This window comes from Telmatherina bonti (genome assembly GCF_933228915.1).
Source record: "Telmatherina bonti genome assembly, chromosome: 1".
NCBI classification, from domain to species: domain Eukaryota; kingdom Metazoa; phylum Chordata; class Actinopteri; order Atheriniformes; family Telmatherinidae; genus Telmatherina; species Telmatherina bonti.
Window position 1 is genome coordinate 28,577,547 of NC_136619.1, and position 17,347 is coordinate 28,594,893.

The 17,347-nt window shown below is 39.3% G+C and overlaps 1 protein-coding gene across 1 annotated transcript in view; it reads left to right on the plus strand.

The window, feature by feature from the left end:
• The first annotated feature begins 8,432 nt into the window (after positions 1 to 8,432).
• cbfa2t3 (CBFA2/RUNX1 partner transcriptional co-repressor 3) overlaps positions 8,433 to 17,347 on the plus strand; it is a 42,900-nt gene continuing 33,985 nt past the window's right edge. The window contains exon 1 of the mRNA XM_079240569.1: positions 8,433 to 8,533. The gene's annotated coding sequence lies outside the window, so the exon portion shown is untranslated. The remainder of the gene's footprint in view (positions 8,534 to 17,347) is intronic.

The following is a 17,347-nucleotide window of genomic DNA, read 5'->3' on the forward strand; positions in this document are numbered from 1 at the left end:
ACAAGCTGGATTAGATTGGATTGGTTTATGCAAAGCAGATCAAAAAAGAGTTCCCCCTTGACTCCCATCTATGTATAAAATACAACTCTAATGAGCAGGCGCACCCAGGCACATCTCACCCTGCTCTTCCTCCATAGTTCTCCAAGTACAAAGCAGCGCCGAACATTTACAGTAACATACATGTAAACAGGAGAATAACGTAGCAAGCTGCTTTGATGATTTAAGCAATGCAAAATGGCTTATTACCCTGCAAGATGTAATTGCCAGAAAGTATGTTTGGATGAGTTGTGCTAAGGTTTTACTCTGCTGGCAGATGAAATTAATGCAAAGTGTTGGGTGTGGTGTGAATAAAGCAGATGTCTCTACATTTCTAAATTCCACAATGACCTTTACAAGCAGCCTCTGCTAATGAAATATACATGATTCTGAACACAATATGTCAGTCAGCTAAACAAAGCTAATTAGCTGCAGGTAAATTCTGAACACCTTGCGCTTTGCTCTCACACAGACCCACCCTTGGCCAAAACACATGGAGCTTCTGTGTTATGTGATGCTGTTTTACAAGTCAGAAGTTTTAACTTCCACACATTTAAAATGATTTCGGTCACAAGCAAGTGCTAAACACAACTGCTTGCAGATGTGCATTTCAGTGCATGACATGCACTTTGAAGCAGCTGGTGAAAGAAACATCTTAGGTTTGTTGATGTCGGCTTTGTATTCACTCTACCAGAGCACTGCAATGTTTTTTTTAAATAAAATACTGTTATCTTCTAAGTTATGATTATTTCTTTTGCAGTTATGATGCCTTTCAAAGGACTGCACAGATCAGCATAGATCAGAAGCTGATAATGTAAAACCAGAGGACCCTGTTAAATGAAAAATGGAGGAGGCACCTGCTTGTATGTTTACTCAACAGTTTGAAATTTTTATTTACATAATTGTGTTTCTTTGTTTGCTTACTTTTTTTGCTTGTTTTGATAGCATGTATAAAACAAGGCCCAAATCAGTTCTGTTCTAGTCTTTGAAATATAAAATTGTGTTCAATAGTATCAAATGTTTTGCACAAATCAATGAGGTAAAAAAAATAAGCTATTATGTCAACATTCTGTATAGTTTAGTAGGATCAAGTACAAGTCTTAAATTGTTGGATTTGTCATCCTAGCATTATATTTTAAGCCCTACAGATACAAAAATGTGTCATTTTCCAAGCCGTTTAAATTTGTAGGGTGAAGTTACATCACTTCTCATAATGGTCCATCCTCAGTGATCTTCGCCATGATTGACTTGGAAGTGGGTTTTTGAATTTCTTTTAATTCATCTTTTTGCTTTGCTATTAATATCAAATTGCTGTTTGAGTTTATTGAGTGAACAACCTTTTCAGGACTGCCATCCATACTATGGAATGAGCTCCCCAAACTGGCCACCTGCTATGAAATGAATATTGGATGGCATTGGATTAAAGTAAAAAAAAATCTTTGTTTACACAACAAACAAAACAAAAAATCTAATAAATACCTACAAATACTTTGTTTTTTTATATTTCAACAACAACAACAAAAAAAAGTCCTATTTATTTATTTATTTGATTCGTAAAAAATTAGACATGTCAATCAGTAAATCAGTGGTAAACATCACTGGAAAAATTGGCTATTTGATATATATATATATATATATATATATATATATATATATATATATATATATATATATATATATATATATATTTAATAAACAGTTTTTATGGTGCTTTGCTGAAAACTCAATCAAAGCACAAAAAATACGATTGTCAGAGAAATTCCGAGTTAATCGAGCCAAAATGTGATAGAAAACTTGCCATATCGGTTCACAGTGATGTTAACAGCCATTGCAACACATTAACAGGACTATGCTTAAAATAGGAATTAATCGTCTTTTAGCTCTATGGGTTAGCTTACATAAGCAAGAACAATTTCCAGTCAAATATTTTTCCATGAATTTGGAATTTGGTTTGTGCTCTGAGCTTTCAGAATATTTCCCATAATCACTCCCAGACTATATTAAGATCTCAAAAGTCATGTCACTCCACCCTTTGAAGCTGCTAAAGCGAGGTCAACTCGTAAAACTACCATGCCCTCTTTTCTGTAGCCATTCACAGAGCTGTTCTTTTACAACTTAGATTTGTCTTTAAAACAAGTAAAATACAGAAAAGAAAAGAAAAAGAAGAGAAAAGGAAAAATAAAGAATAATCTGTGTTCAGAGCTTAACAGAGCTAGCATTTGAAAATTATGTAGAGCAGTTTCATACTTTTACTTAGATCAGTGCAACTGTTAATACAGGAGACTCCCACTCCCATTTCCCATTTGAATATCATGTACTGGTGATCACTTGTCATATTCATCTGACATGTGTCAGTGTGTCTATTTGTTTTGTTGCCATGGAGCTGAGGAAAAGTATATAGCTGTCTATCGCTTGTCTCCTCACCTAAATATCTACTTTCACATTCCTGGAGGCTGCTATTGGAGCTAACACTCCTTCATCTTTACACCTTCGCACAGCCTGCAAGTGTGTGCGAGATGGAGGTGGTGCCGTCTTCTATTTCTCTGGTGCCCCCTTGCTGAGCTGTCATCACTCCCTGGCACCCAGTACACAGCACAGCTGCAAGGGAACCACTCTGCAGGGAACCTTCGTTTCCATCTGTCCCCAATTCACAGCAGCACCTATTTAGAGCAGCTCAGCGGCTGCGCATTCCACGGGCCACAAGACAGGAGGGAGACTGGGTCTATGGGGGGGGGGGGGGGTCAAGAGAGGTGTGCATCAACATGTTTGAGTTTGGGGAAGAAGATTATGGGCTTAAAATGGTCTGATGCATTAAAAACCTGTTGTCTTTTACCCTAAAATTGATATAAACCTGAATGTGATACTGTTTTCTTCTAATGTGTCTTGCAATCATCTGTCAATTGTTTTCAGTTAATAGTCAAATATGTAAAAAAAAATTCAAACAAAATGAAGAAATAATGATCTTACCGAAGAAAAACATAATACACACAAAGTACTGGTCTGCAGCCGATCAGCCAGTAAAAACATCTTAACCCATATTAAATATTAGAAACAGTACTACTAACAGTATATAGCAGGATCTGTGTCCAACATATGTATCTACAATGTGTATATCCTGCACTAGTGTCTATGTGAGCAGGCTTGGCTTAATTTAGCAGGTGTGCTTTGACAGTTCTTGAATGAGTGCCAAGGCTGCTGTAAGAAGGATAAGAAAGAGGAGACGCTCAATGTGCATCTGTGTGGAGCTCGACTGTGACAGATGGGGACGGTTTAACTTATAGAGTTCTGTTAAGATCTGTAGGTTTTTCTGACGCAGTCTGTGCCAAACAGGTGTGTATTCTAAAAACACCACAGAGAGAAAAAGGTGAACAAGCCTCAACTGACTTATTTGTCTGGTTTTGCTGTTTCTACTGATGAAAGAACGCTGCGAATGTGTAGTTTGTTTTTCCCCTTTTTTTTTGTGGTGGCCCAAAATCATTGTGGGTTTTCCCTTTGGAAGACACTGTATTCTGGTGTTATTCATCTCTTTGCTTTTTGCAAAGGAAAACAAATTCAACAAATCTCTGTTGGAGGAAGTACAATAAGAGGTTGCCACTAATACAATTGTGATCAGCAAATAGCTTCAGCTCCCTGCACTACTCTTTCAAGCACCAATATTGTAGTCTAACAAGATAATAAGGCCCAGTGCTTCTGTGACGATGCAAATGCAATGCAACAAAGATGCAAATTATTTCAGAGATTTTATCTTCAAAGTTATGGCAGTCACTTTTCGCTTCAAGTTGTTGCATAATTGTGTTTTTCAGTTTTTAAATGTTGCACAACGCTGCAACACACATTGGCTCAACATGATAAAACAACGGCTGCAGGGTTGAAGAGTTCAGCCAGTTAGTGGTGGCCAGGTGTCTCACAGCCGGGCAAGACGACTCACCATATGGATGCTTCTCGCCACCAGACGCCAGCAGTCCCAACCACTGACTTTCACATGCCCTACTTTTGCTGCACAAGGTGAAAAGTTGCATCACTCCTGGCCAGCATGCCGAAGGAACTCCTGTTTTACATTCATACAAGTGAAACTTGTTCCATCAGTGCTGCAAAACTGTGCTGGTATTACAGTAGGATAATTAATAGGCTAGGATTTGAGAATGGTAGATTTGTGTGCATTCCCTGTGGATTTTTGATACACCAACAAAGTTGAAGATTATTTTGCTTTCCTCCTGCATGCTGATTGGAGTTTTAGAGAGGTAATGAAGTCCTGGTGTGTCCTCCTGCTGGGTTTGTATTTGGTGAGGGGTGCCTGTGTGTCGCTGATAGAGGGATCTCTCTGACACGGCTGCTCTAGCCTGCTGCATCTGGGAGCCAGTAGCTGCAGCCGCCGGGGGGAGATAAGGCAAGGCTAGCTGCTCTCCTGTAACTCACGTTTTGCCCCCCTCTGCCCTGTTCTCCTCTCCTCCTCTGCTCCTCCCTCCAACCATCCTCCCTCCCATCATCCCCCTGACCTTATCTCGAGGGAGAAGGGACCACTGGGTTGCTACTGTGATAGCACCTGCCAGAACCAGAGCTGGCCTCTGGTGATTATGGGGGAATCATTATCTCTCCTTTCCCAAAAACTCATTTTATACCTGCCAACATCTGAAGGGAGGGAGGGGGAGGAGGGCAAAGGAGCAAAGGCTTCTATAACAGGTAACACAGAAAAATGTGTGTGGGTGTGCACGTATGTTCAGGTGCGTATCATAAGAGGGGGTTGGGATACATATGTAAAAGGTAAAAAAGTACAGTCAATATTTCTTAGGTAATAAAAGTTAATATAAAAAGGACTGGGATTGATAGCAATCACTGACAGTCAGGCTTACTGTACTATTGTTTTGTATACTGTATAAAACCTCCCATATGAACAATAATGCTGTAGGGGGTCTTTGTCATGAAATGGACCTCTTCTCATATTGAGAGATGAGATTAAATCAGACAAATTGGAGGTGAAACGATATTCAGATTCTTTTATTATGAGTAATAATTGAAGAGTTGACACAATGTCAGTCATTTCTCTCTTTTGAATCATTTGCCTTACTGTGCAATCATCTTAACCTCTTTTATTTGTCTTTGATTAGTTCAGGCCCAACTCTTTGCTATTTTCGTCCAATTATCTAAAACTTCCTCTGTGCCTATTTTTTGCAGTTTCACTCACGTATGCGATTTGCTTCTGCAACTTGTTATGTGATCAGCAAATCTACCACCCCGAAACTACCACCTCCAATGTTCATACTTTTAGAGCATCTGTTTTCATTTAGCTGTTGCTTCATATAAAAAAAAAAAAAAAAAAAGCCAAAATGTAATCAACTGCAGAGGGAATTTGGCTCCTAAATGAGATACAGTATGCACTTTGAACTTGCAATCAATCAGATTTGCATTGGCTCTCTTATAGCAAATAAATATCCTCTGTATGAACTAATATAAATGGGGGAAATTCCAGTGGTTTAACAGATGAAAACAAATTTAAAAACCACCTAAATTTCATAAGCTGTGCAGAGTGTGGGTTTATAGAGAAATCCCTTCTCCGTCTCTGTACCATCCACACCCAAATACTGAGAAAGCCGCATGAGTTTCTCTCACTTCCTCTCTGCTAATGACCATCTGTGTGTTGGTTTCAGCCAGGCACTTGGCACATCTGTGTACTCACATCCCCTCTCGCTTCTCCCATCAGCACACTTCTTACATCAACAAAAATGTGTTGCAGTGCGCGTTTCTGTGTGTGTGTGTGTGTGTGTGTGTGTGTGGTGCATTGAGGAGTATTGTCGTCATACAAGCACAAGTCCCTCTGTTAGCTGTAGGGTATAATGAGTTCTTGGGGGTGAAAGGTCAAGAAGGTGATGACTATACTGCTGGAGGAGTTTTATGTGAGAGCTACTTTCAGCTGTTCAGGCTTAGCATTGTTTACTTTGTCTTATTTGACTCCAAATGTGTGAAAGAAATGTGTTGGCATTTGTTTCTCGCTCAAATCAGGCATGCATGCTTTTTTTCTTTTCTGTGGAGGGAATAGTTGCTGGTTTACAGCAAAGCTATGGATGAGACAGTCTAAGTTTATCTTTCCAATGACACTGTTATATTAAAGTGAACTTGAATGATTTAAACTAATTATAAAAACTTTATTTTGTTTTTCTGGCATTAATAAACATGGAGATGTAGAAAATGTTTGGAAATAAAATTTATTCAAATAAAAATAAAATGAGTTATTTATTTCTCATTAAATTGTCAGTTGAAAATCTCTGGTTTTGGGACACTTACAGCAGATCTTTCAGGTTACATATGTTTTAACATGAAGACTCCTTCAGTTTCACCAGTTTTAGCTCACCTACATATTTTAACTGGATTGAGATCTCATGTGATTTGATGCCAAAACTGAACTCTTTAATGTGTACCTCAGTTTTTGCAGTAAAGTGGAACAGATTTACCTGGTTTCAAAGGTGTGACTGATTTCAAAATTTAGTTTGATATTTTGGTCCTTACTTTTAAAGCCTTGCGTGGTGAAGTTGTTAATATTGTGTTAACACAGCAGTCTGAGTCTGAGATCTGATCTGATCAAAACAATAGACTGTGTATTTCAGGTTGTTGCCCCAAAACTTTGAAACTGGATTTAAGATCTATGTGCTTTGTGGACACTTTGAGGGTGAAAAAGCAGCTTAAAACCCATTTATTTAACAATATATTTTCTTTTTCTTTATATTTGTTGATTGTTTTTTTTTAATTGAATTTATTTACTTGATTTTCAGTGTTGTTTTTACATTTTTTTTTTTTCAGTTTTATACTTGTGGTTTACTTCTTATTATTGTGAAGCATTTTTTATATCTATTATTGAAAAGTACCATTTGAATAAAGTGTACTTAAAGGATTTAATTTACTTTGTTTAGGATAAAAGTACTCATGAAATTGTCACACATATCAATATTAAAAGCAGAACTAAAGTATGTATTCCTTCATATTGATCAGTTTAATTTCTTTTCCCCATGAGTGGTTTTCAATGTTGCAACTGATCAAAGTAACTATAGGCAGCTGCTTTCAGTATACAAGTTCATATAAGCTGCCTTGTACATGAACTCTCAAAAAAACATAACTGGAGGAGTTGATTTGATCAGCTTCTCGAACCAGTTTTGTTCTGTTGAATGAGTGATGTTCTGAAGTCTGCAAAAGTGATCATAACAACATTAATTTTTGCATTAGATACTGAACTTTCTACTTTACTTTGCTGTGAAATATCATGCAAACATGATAAAGTGGATTACAGGAAAAGACAAGCTGCACAGATTCAAACCCAAAGAATGAGACAACCGAGTGGTAACAAAAAAGGACAACAAAATTCTACGTTTTAGCCACTAGGCAAGGTGCATAGAGGCAAAAGAGAAGCCCTTCTAAACAGAGGATGCAGGAGGGGAAGAAGTGGCTGCTGGCCGACACAGCTGGTTCCTGACAAAGGAAGCCCAAACGGAGGCCCAGGTCCTGTTGCCTGCTGTCGTCTGCTGCTATCACTGCAAGCAACATTGCTGCCTGGCCTCCCTTGGGGCTGCAGACCTGCAACACAGAAAACAAAACACACAAACTGTAGCATTCAGGCGCACACTTCTCTTTTGAGCTGCAGCAGCAAGCAGGGCAGGAGGAGGGTTCAGATGAGAGCACAACCCCTCAGCAACAGCCACGAGACAAGCTGACCTGCAACTGACACTCACCCACTAACACCCGCTCTCGATTACTGCAAACACACTTTGCTGGAAAGGAGAGGAGACAGATCCAAGGACCTGGTTAACGGAAAAGAAGAAAGAAAAGGAGATTTACTTGCAAGAACTGCCTTCTGAACAGAATTAGGACAAAGACTGTTCCTGGCTATCACAGCAATGTAGAGCGGTTATACATTTTTCAATCAACAAACAAACACACACAAAGAACTACCAGGAAATTTCTGGAATATTACAACCAGGATAAGAGTCTTCGGGGAGGACGTGAAGCAAGGACGAGGAAATACCTGTACTTGTTTGTTTTATTTCATTATTTAGAGCTTGGACCTTGTCCTTGCATGGCATTTCAGCAGGTCACATAATGGTCTTTTAGGGGCCCAAAGGTAAAAATAGAAGAAAATAATGGAGAATAACAAGGAAAGCCCCTATCAAAGTTGTTGATGGTGAACACAGGCAAGAAAACCTGCTTAGAACTAAGACAGTCTCTGTTGTTAACTCATTTGGACTTGTGGGTTTGAAGTTTGTAAGCCTCCAAACCTACCACATTACAGACAGTCTGGAAAATACAAACATGTCGGCAGAGGTCCACTTGGAGCACCAAAAAAGGGACAGCCTCAAAAACAGGCCATCATCTTATCCCTCATTTGTTCCACGTGTCCCCACGGTCACACTGATCAGCCACCGAGAGCTGAGGGAGAAGCAAACTGTCCACAGACTCCAGCCTGGAAGCCTTGACTACAACCTGGCAGCCAGCAGCTACTACAGATGCAGCGAAGGTAGGAAAGCTTGTCATCGCACAGGACCTGCTTTATGAAATCTTTTGGCAGTGTGTTAACCATGGTGAATGACGGAGGGTCCCGGAGCTGTCAGGTCAGCTCATTAAGTTGGTATGATTGACGGGTAATCAGTTTGTGTTGACTTTGTGCCACATGCTATAAGGGCAGTAAGAGGTTTCTTCATTTTGCTGGTAGACCTTTTATTTCACAGTTGGAGCAAAGGTTTAAAGGTTAGAACAATATCAAACTTTCCCAGCTAAACAACATTTCGTGTTTAGCATGATTATGCGCAACCCAAGCTTTATAGCGTACAGCTACAGTTAAAGCACAACATCAGGACTAGACTGACCTCCAGGTTCATTTCAACAGCATGCTCTTATCATTGTGTCCTTATATGGGCTGTCAAGTACAAATAAAGTTGCTAACAAGCCCAGTGGAGCACATTTATCCTGTGGCACTGGAAAGGAAAGGGAAAGAGGGTTTTTAGAGCATTGGGTGGGGGTCTTCCTCTGGGCTTCCCCAGACAGTTACGGGGAACAGTAGATTCTTGGGTTTCATTCTTTGGCTTCAATGACTTCACACTGCACAGGCAGGTCAATATGGGTGCCAGACAGTGAATGGCAATAAAACATTTAAGGTAAGTGATTCATAAAGAACTGAAAACACTAAAGCAGTGCCTTCAGGTAAAAATGAAAGACTGACTTAGATTAGTAAAGGCTTTAAGAGACAGATGCATTAACAATCAGACTTTAAAAGACTAATTTTATGGACTCTAAATATGTAGAAACGGTAAGCCGGTGCGAGGTCTAATACCCAACGTAGTGAATTACCTGCAGCGCATACCGTCTCTTGGCAATAATGAGCTTTGTGAACGTTGCTGTGATAAGGCCTCTATAATTAGGCTTAGTCATAAGCATACCCCCTGTAATTCTGTGATAAAAACCCAGTAGAACTCTGGTGTTGGTGTTCCAACCAATTCCTCACACATGCATATGCATTCACTAAGGAAATCAAAATGTCCAATTTACAACTGTGAAGACATCCCTTTGTCTCAAGTAGTTTGTCTGATGTCTGTATGTATGTGTGTGTGGGTGTACAGTCCAACAGTATGTTCACACTGCATGGATAAGCAGCAAAGTTTGTGCACGTATGGGCATGTGTGTTTGCGTATTTGTATGAGGTGTTGTGAGCCACAGCATAGGCTTCCTGTGAGGGAGCAGATGTCGCAGAGCTCAGGCACAGCTGCGACAGGCGATAACTGCGGTAGCAAGAATATGTCGGCATGCTGGCTCTTCTCCCTGGGTCTTATCAGTCGCACACAGCATACAGACTATTTCACTTTCTCACTCTCTCTCTCTCTCTCTCACACACACACACACACATATAAAGACACCCTACAATAAGGAACTGCCACCCAGCACCAGCACACCCTCACAGCAGGCCCAGATAGAGCCAGTAAGGCGATGGAGAGTGGAAGAAAGGCAGCAAGGACTAAATCAAGGGACTTTGATGGTAAAGGTGCAGAGAATCCCCAACAAAGCCTAGGCTCATGTCTGCTGTATCATAGACTTCATAATTTGGTGCCAATCCTAATCCTCCATAGATATGGATAGAATTTTCTTTACATTTTTTCCCATTACTACACAGACCTGCATCCATTAATAACTCATACGGCAGATGTGCACTTGACTTTGCTGTTCTCCCTGATAACACTGTGATGCATGATCAAGTCCAACTAGTCAGGCAAAATGCACTTTTATAAAAGAAAAATAATTTGCTAACATTATTTTGAATGTTTTTGCTCGTCACCACAAGAATTAATTACGATTTATAAAAATAGCATTTGTCAATTCCATTAGAAAAAAAAACAAACTTGGTTTGCCCTGAGGATAAATCGTCCATATCCAACATGATGCATGTACAGTCCAAAGAAGTGTGGTGAGTCCTGACCTTTGTAGCTCTGAGAGTTGCTTTGGAAAGACTTGACAGTCCACTTTCATCTCAAGACAACATTGACCAAGGTACCAACAATCACCCACATTCTCTTCATCCCTTCTTCATGCACACCCCAAGACAGTTTAAAAACCATGTGCATATTGATGAAGTGATATAAATGCGGCTTGTTTCCACAATAAGCAAATGACCAGCATGAAATCTAAATTACCATAATAACATGTGAGTTGGTGGTTCAGTGACACACACGTGAGTCAATGACTTCAGTGAGTTTTGTGGTGCTAATGAGCCCTGAAGAGTTTAAAAACCTACAACCCCCTGCAAATCACGAAGCAAGTAAAGTAGTGAAACTACTTCAAGAGTCAAAAGTAAGTCCAATTCTCATAGATATCATCTTTGTAGTGATGAGATGTGAGAGAAAGAGAAAGATCTACAGACACAGAGAGAGCTGTTGTCCTCTTTATTTCCTCAGCACCAGCTTTGTGGTTTCTATGGGGAACAGATGTTCAAAACTTGATACAGTGCCTCAACCTCCTCTTCTCACTATCTTCACTGCAAGCACCACCAACTGTCTGTACACACACATTTACAACACCCCCCCCCCCCCCCCCCCCCCCCCCCCCACACACACACACACACACACACACGCACACACACATAAACACAAACACACAAAAAATTGTTACTGTGTTATATTTCTCTATCTATCTATCTATCTATCTATCTATCTATCTATCTATCTATCTATCTATCTATCTATCTATCTATACGTGTGTATATATATATATGTATAATATATATATATATATATATATATATATATATATATATATATATATATATATATATATATATGGGTGTGTGTGTGTGTGTGTGTATAAATATATATATATATGGGTGTTTTTCCCTTCAAGGCTAAGAGTTCATTTTTGGCCCAGATGTTTCTGTATACTATGCCATTTTCTTGTTTATGACATGACATGTGTTTTTTGCCTGCCAGTGTCTTGCACCCTGCTGTGAGGTTCTTGATTGTTTCAGGGATCTTCTTGAACAGTCTGCACCTGGAATCATTCCTCTGGCAGATCTAGGCCTCTATTGCCCATGTGTTTAACACTTGTTCCTGCTCAAGCTGCACATATTGCTCTTGGGTAACTTTCTACCACTCTTTGCAAAAACTCTGACTGCTCAACTTTGCTTGATGGTTTGTGACCGTTCATCTTCCTTTGATGCCATTCCAGAGGTTTTCAGCAGGGTTCAGATCAGGAGACTGAGCCAGCCAGGACAAGTTTTTGATGTGGCCATCCTCCATCCAGAGCTTGACTAGGTGCTCGGCAAAGTTGAAAACTGGACTCAGAGAAGACGACTTTACTTCAGTCTTCTACTGTGTAATCTTATGGTGTTTTTCACACCTTAGCATGAGGTCTTTGCTTCTGAATGATAAAGGTCAATTTGTTTTGTTTTATTGTGACTCCTGCCTGTTGGAGCTGGTTTCCAACTGTTCTTGCTGTCAACTTGATGTCACCCTTTTATTCTCAAGTTACCAATTTATAGTCATCCTTTTAATTTAACTGACTGATCCTTTTTAGATGTGCATATTGGCAGGTCCAGAGGCACGATTTCACCCCCATATCACTAAAGACTTTTAAACTGCATGCTACATCAAGTCTTCTTGTCCTTCAGTAGTTCTTATAGTTATAGTATATATAACTATATAGTATATATAACTTATATATAGTTATTTAGAATAAAGGATGATGTGTCCATGATTTCCAATATGAATCTCACGTTACTGATCCTTCAGTGTCTGTTTCTTTCTGCGCTCAGGCCTCATATCCTGTTCTTGAATCAACACTTGATGTAATCTGGTGTTGTTTCCTCCTCTTGCAGTTACTACTTGTCCTGTTCAGATGTTACCATGTGGACAGCCACCTTGTCTGGTCAACATACAGAGTCCTGTACTTCTACCATAATCCACATTTACTCATCATTAAAGTGAAGATTGGTAATATTTTCTAGGAGCATTTTATACTATATTGCTTAAAATCCCCTTCACATCCCAGTTGCAGCGAACTAATAAATAAATAAATGAAAAAAATGTTGGACAGAACTGTAAAAACATTTTCCAATAATTTTAACCGAACCGCTCTAAAAGATTGAATGATGACACACCTATCAAACTCCATTGCCATTTGTCCCTCCTTCAACTTCTCTGCAATATGCTCCTCTTCGTGCATGACTCATGCACTCTCAGAAGCTTAAAGTTTCCAGGATTTTCTACCCTACCATTAAATGTATCCTGTGTAACTAATTTGGGCTTTCTATTAGCAAAAAAACAAGTTTTGCTAACATAAAAATACATTTTACCAAAGTCTAATCACAATTGCATCCAAATGAAAATGTTTTTCTTAACTTAGAATCAGTTATTTATATACACATAGGTAGCAGCGCACCAATCAGAAGGCTGCCATGTTGCATGGACATCTTTGAATAGGGTAGCCGAAAAGAGACAAACATGTTATCCTTACGTGCTTTAACTGTCAATCCCTAATGTCCTCTCTCTAGTCACACGATGACATTAGCTAATAGCTTGAAACCAAATACATAGAGGGTGCATGCTTGTACCTTATCAGCTTCAATAACAACATAGACTTATGCATTGTTCTGTACCACATCACTTGATAGGACACTCAAACTTGTGCAAGATGATGACATCTTCATATTTGTGACTCCACAGCATCAGTAGTGGTAATAACATGCTTAAACCGTGAGGTGCAAGAGAGTACTACATAGTTGTTTGCATTCAATTAGTGCACCACTAGATTGGAGTAATTCTCATGCTGAGGCTTTAAGTTTGTGCCAAAATTTTCCAGCACACCTGTTTTTATTAAATTAAGTTTTCAATAGGACCATGGATGCATACAACAAAAGAATTAAGGGTAAAAGTTTACCATTTAACCTCATTAAGTGCAGATTCATTGTCTCCGTAAATAAAAGATAGGCCATGAGGCAATGTTTCTTTTGGCTGAGAAGTGAAAACCCTTAAGCACATGAAAGTTTTAAGACAATTACTCTGCATGAATCGAACATTTCAGCATTTAAATATGAAAAGTACACAGAAAGGACAATTTTACAGCCATGCTGGACATGCTGGAATAACTACCGTAATGCAATATGTCTCATTTTCTGGCAATACAAGAAGCAGAGCATCACAGAACACATATTCATATCCAAGAGCATAAATTTTGAATTCTCATCATGTCTAGATGATTCAAACAGCTGACACTTCAACGCTCAATTTCAAACAAAATGTCAGGAGGTCCGTAGGTTGCAATTTGTAAAAGCAGCATTCCAGCATATGTGCTTGAGTGGGTAGGTCAATGATCCATTACACCACACCATATTGCAGAGAAACGCTCACCCTCTTTAATGATATAAGTGAGCAGCTTAAAGACATACACATATTAGAGATGTTAACACCCAAAGTGAGAAGTCAACATCCTCTTAAGTATACTATCAGAGCTTAAATTACAAAACTCTAACACTAACACCAAGGGGTGTACGTGACAAAGGGGGAAATGTCTCAACAAATGCCAAATTTTTCCTATCAGTGTCACAATCAACACAGCACTTTTTTCTTTTTTTTTTTTTACTTAGTGGTGTAATGTTTACTTTTAAACGGTTACATTAATAGCAGCTTCATAAGAGTGTAGTGTGTTGAACCTCCCTGAGTGAGGAAAGGATAGTAGACGAGACAGGGACACAATGGGTCTAGCGTTCCTTTTCAGTCGGCTCAGGGCCTTATCTCCGTTCAACACACTAGCCTGTGACTGCCACTATAGGAAAGGATTTACAATGTGTGAGTCAAGGAAATGCTGCAAACTTCTCTCTTTCTCTCTGACTTACATATACACAGAAAGAGAGAGAAATGGTCATTTACATAGCAGCACAATGAACAAATTCACTTCTTATATCTCAGTGTGTGCTCAGTCATCCAGTGGATACTGTCAACATAATGGAGTCCAAAGCAGGGAAGGGGGTGTTTGTGAGGTGACAGAGATAGAAGCGTAAAAAAAAGGCCAGACAAAGCTGTCTTTGTCATTAATGCCATCAAAGGGACTTCCAGTCACCGTATTATGGTACTGGGAGTTTATCGAGGCGAGTTCTTACCTTGTGTGTGTGTGTGTGTGTTTCATTGTGCAGTTTATCATCCTAGCCACATGGAGCGTCAAAGCTAACCTGGTGACCACTCGACAAAAGGCCAAATTAAGAGGAGTGAGAGGCTGTCGTACAGGGAGGCTGACAGGTTGACCGACTCCCTTCCCTTAGAGAATAGCATCCTGTCAATCTTGGAGCTGTCACCTTGACAGGAGTCCATTCTTTGGATGTATCCCTCATTGCCAGCCTTTCTGTCAGTCAAGGCCATGCAGACGCATGTGTTGACCATGTTCAGTATTCAGCACAATTAGAAAAAAAAGCCACCCAGACAAAGATATGGAGAAGACACACTTACACAAAGAAATGGATGGAATGAGAGCGGGGGCATTCCCAGGATTTTGCTATATGAGGTTAATAAAACATTATTAAACAACTTTATTGCAGCAACCAACATCTTTAATACAGGTAGCATAAAAAAAAACTGGCACTTAACATGTTTTAGGTTGTGGGTTTTTTTTTTTAGGTTGACTCTTCTTTGTCAAGACATGGGACTGCGACAGAGCTTCTTGCATCTATTTACATGAATACTGGTTGTGCATTCCTCTCTATGTGTGTTTTGTCATATTAACATCACTAGCTTTATACTAAATCAGATCATTTAAATTGAGCAAGAACATCTGGACTGGACCTTTTACCTGCAGTTATTTCTAATTATTGTTCGCACATTGAATTGTTAGGCTCCAGTAACAAAAAGTAACAAAATTATGTAATTCCTGTTGCATTACATGATTTTAAAATGGTTTTATTTATGCTAGAGGATTTTTTTCAAAGATCTTTTGCCTCGATATGAAGGCAGCATTTGTGTTGTTGGATAGGCTGGTGTGACTGGTCTCGGGGCTCAGCAGCTGTCTGTGTGTACTTTACACGCTGGTTCTGTTTGTTCTGTAGAGACAGGTGGGGTCAGGAGGGTGTCAGCTTTGTCTTCTGTCCCCCTACATGGCTGTGTGTGTGTGTGTGTGTGTGTGTATGCGTGTGTGCATGCACAAAGAGAGAGGACAGGTGGGTTGGGCAAAGGGACTAACAGACCAGTGTGGACAGGTGGAAGATTCTCACTACAGAGGCAGCAGATGTACTGTACCTGCCCTTTTCTCCATCGCTTTTATATGTATTTCTGTTTACCTGTTTATTTAATGTTGTTTTTACTTTTTTGTTTCATTACACTGTGATGAATATTTCTGTGATTGAAAAAGGAAAAAGTCTTTTTTTATATGTGTTGAGTTTGAAAAATCAGACACACATATACACAAATTTGCATTACAATATACTTTTTAGGAAAAAGTCCATCATTGTATCTAACAATTCAAAAGTAAATATTTCCTGTCATTTTTCTCTAAACAGTTTGAGTTACTTTAAGTTCCAGAAAAGTCTGTAACTTTAAGTTTCCCTCACTTCTGTTAACACTTTACACGCCTTTTTTGGCTGTTCCCTAACCTTTCACAAACTGAATAATTTAGCGATTAAACCGAAAACTTGACAAAGTAATCAGAATAGATTTAGTTGTTATATGAGTGTGCAGTCATATCTGTTGTACCTTGCAAAGTATTAATCGTAAGAGTGAAATTCTGCAGCAAAAAACAATAAAATGTAAATATTAATTTTTACAATGCAACTAAAACCAGTACATCAGGAGCATTTTAATGCACAAAACAAAGGCCAATTATTAGGTTGATAAGAGTAATATTTACCACACAAGACACACCTTCCATCTGTCCATCTTCACATCAGCCGTCCTCACCGTTCAGAGCAGTTGAACACTTAATAAAAACTACAGTTTAACAGACTATGCACTATTTACTGGTATGTGATCACATGCCGACAAATATGTTCTTTTGCTTTCACTCAGCTCCCAGAAAGACATTGTTAAAATGTTAAATAAAACAAATAAAGTATGCAGCGTTGCGGTCCCTGTTACCGTGAAGGTCCTCGTGTGAGGAAACAGCGGCCCCTACAGGCAGACAGTAAAACAACCAAGCTCCCCTCAGCTCACGCTCCTCTTTGATTGGAGCTGTTTGCTTTCACCTGAAACAGTTTGGTGCAGTTTGTTACATGCAAGCCACACATGAGCCTAACTTACATTGTTTCGGATTTTTGTTGCAACTGACCCCAAATAAGTTGCCATTGAAAACATAAAGTTGCTCAGCTGATTGTGCGACACATTGTAGATTTTTCAGCCTCATTTGAAAGACTTTTGGAAATATAGGGTTAGATCTCTTTACTTTTAACAATTTCAGCTTTGAAAGGATTCCTGTACTAAAGCTGTCTGTTCTTGCTTCTGATGGTACCCGAGAGAGAGAGTGGGAGAGAAAGAGAGAGAGAGAGAGAGAGAGAGAGAGAGGTTAGGCGCTCCAGATGGTGTTTAAACGCAGACAGAAGGCTACAGCGAGGACACAGAGAGTAGGAGGAGGAAAGCGCCGCGGTTTCTGCGCACAGTGGGCTCGCCAGCTCCACTCATCACGAAGGACAAAACAAGTCCGAAAATCCCTCAAGTAGTTAATTAGGTTAGCAAATATGCTTCACTTAATGTGATTTCTTTTTTTTTTTTTTTTTTTTTTTTTTTTTTGGAGAAGTGAATATTTAGCACAACACTCTGAGTACAGCCCGGTGGAGGATCGGTGCGTCGGAGGAGGAAGACTACAGAACATAGAA